Genomic DNA, 2,285 nt, shown 5'->3' with positions numbered 1-2,285 from the left:
TTCAGGTTTTGTTATTTTCAAGCTTTGATTGTCAAATATAGTGTTTGTGGATTTATTTCTTTATTGTTTCTATTTTGAAAATATCAGTATTTTATGGATTTCCCCCAAAATAAAAAGTGTCAGTAAACACAGACCAGCTTTGAGTTCATGGATGACTGATTGTACTTGTAGTTTAAAAGGAAGTGAAAAAAGCAGATGACAAAGTTTAAACTGTACGTGAGTGTTTCAACTCTGTGAGTGTGACATTAAAAATTATCACATAGATGAGATATTGACTGTAAAACATTAAAGAAATAATAATATTCATCATTCAACAATGATTAAACACCATGTAGGTATTTCTTTCCTGCTTTCATTCTTATGTCTTTGGTTGCTCTTCTTCCCTCTCTCTCCTCCAGTGGGTGTGTTGAGGCCCACCCTCACTGTCCTCCCTCCATCCAAAGATGAAGAGAAGCAGTGCAGTGCCACTCTGGTGTGTTTGGCCACTGGCGGCTTCCCTTCAAACTGGAAGCTGGGCTGGAAGGTGGGGAGCACCAGCACATCCTCAGGTGTGTTAAGCAGCCTGGAGGTCTTGGGGACAGACGGTCGCTACAGCTGGAGCAGCACCCTGAGCCTCTCTGCAGACCAGTGGAAGAAGGCGGGCTCAGTAAGCTGTGAGGCCAGTCTGAGTGGACAGAGCCCCGTCGCTCAAACCCTGGACCCTGACCACTGCTCAGAGTAGAGCTTCAGCAACACTTCCTGTCTCCAAATAACACTGTGTTTCCTCTGTTGCAATATTTCTGAAAACAAAAATCATTCTCCATTGATGTGCATGCAAATTTCACCAACCAATCTTATCCATATTCTGCTTTAAAAATATGCTGTTAAAAAAACAAGTCATAACAAAATAAAAGCTTCTGAAAAATCACTTTTCTGTAATCATTGTGCCAATACTTTATTGCACATAAATGCTTATTAAACCCTCATATTTCTATCTGAAATATGGACAGTTTTGAAGTCCAGTAAATATTTCATAACATTTTATAGTTGTTTTTGTTTTTTTGCCTTATTTACTTATGAACATTTAATTAAAAATCTTTATAATCCCAGCAATGTAGTTCTTCAGTTTGTTTAGATTCATTGTGTTTGTGTTTGATGGAGCAGTTTTTGTCATTGCAGTCTGTCTCTGCACCTGCAGCCTTCAGTCAGACTGAAAGAGGTTTTTGTACAGCTCTAAATCACTGTGTGAACACTCCACCACCATGGTAGCCCAAACAAAAACCACTGATGGTTAAAGTGTACTGAGAACCAGATCTGCTGCCACTTGAACGAGTCAGAGTTCCTGAGAAGAAAGTTAATGATGAGGCTGTCCAGTTTTTTGAAGGTACCAACTGAGATCAGCACCAATATTTGAACTCCCTGTAGCACTGATGGTCACAGTCCCACCAAGACTGACAGACTTGGTTTTATCAGTCAGAGTCAGAAAATTATTGGCAAATGACTCTGAAATGAAGAATAAAATGACAAGTTTGTTTTTTAGACACAAACATAAAAAGAACAAAGAAAATTTCATCAAATATAAAACAGTCTGTGTCTTAAATGTGAGAATCTCTCACCCTGACTCAGAAAGCCTAACAAAAGAACCACCAACATTGGAAACACCATCCTGACTCAGTTTTCAGTGGAAGTGCATGAGAGCGTGTGTGACAGCAGAACTTAAACTGTGAGGAGCAGTGATGCATGAAAGTGTGCAAAACTCGTTTTAGGAAGAAACCACCCACCTCTCCCAATGAAACCCAAAACACAGAGGTCAGCTGAGGAGAGGATCATTTAATCTTTTCATTTTATTTATATATCCTATTTTTGTGTACTGGTCATCATGATTGTGTTCTACTTTCTTTCCTACCTGAAATATTTTTACCATATTATGTATTGTCATCCATCCATCCATCCATCTTCATCCGCTTTATCTGGGGCCGGGTCGCGGGGGCAGCAGCCTAAGCAAAGAGGCCCAGACCTCCCTCTCCCCAGCCACCTCCTCCAGCTCATCCGGGGGAACACCAAGGCGTTCCCAGGCCAGCCGAGAGATATAATCTCTCCAGCGTGTCCTGGGTCTGCCCCGGGGCCTCCTCCCGGTGGGACATGCCTGGAACACCTCACCCAGGAGGCGCCCAGGGGGCATCCTTGTCAGATGCCCAAACCATATTATGTATTATCATCTAGATATTAATTATGCTGTGAAAGAGTATCCTCTACACGCATATGCGAATCTAATGTATTCATGTGTAGTCTTCATTTAAACTTAT

General features: G+C 41.3%; 1 pseudogene; it reads left to right on the top strand.

The window, feature by feature from the left end:
• The first annotated feature begins 316 nt into the window (after positions 1-316).
• Positions 317-721, top strand: LOC102790969 (immunoglobulin lambda constant 6 pseudogene; annotated as a pseudogene).
• The last annotated feature ends 1,564 nt before the right edge of the window (positions 722-2,285 follow it).

The sequence above is a fragment of the Neolamprologus brichardi genome, chromosome 19 (assembly GCF_056152115.1).
Source record: "Neolamprologus brichardi isolate AB-2024 chromosome 19, ASM5615211v1, whole genome shotgun sequence".
In the NCBI taxonomy this organism is placed as follows: domain Eukaryota; kingdom Metazoa; phylum Chordata; class Actinopteri; order Cichliformes; family Cichlidae; genus Neolamprologus; species Neolamprologus brichardi.
Note: the sequence above shows the minus strand (reverse complement) of the source record. Positions and strands in the feature narration are given on the sequence as shown.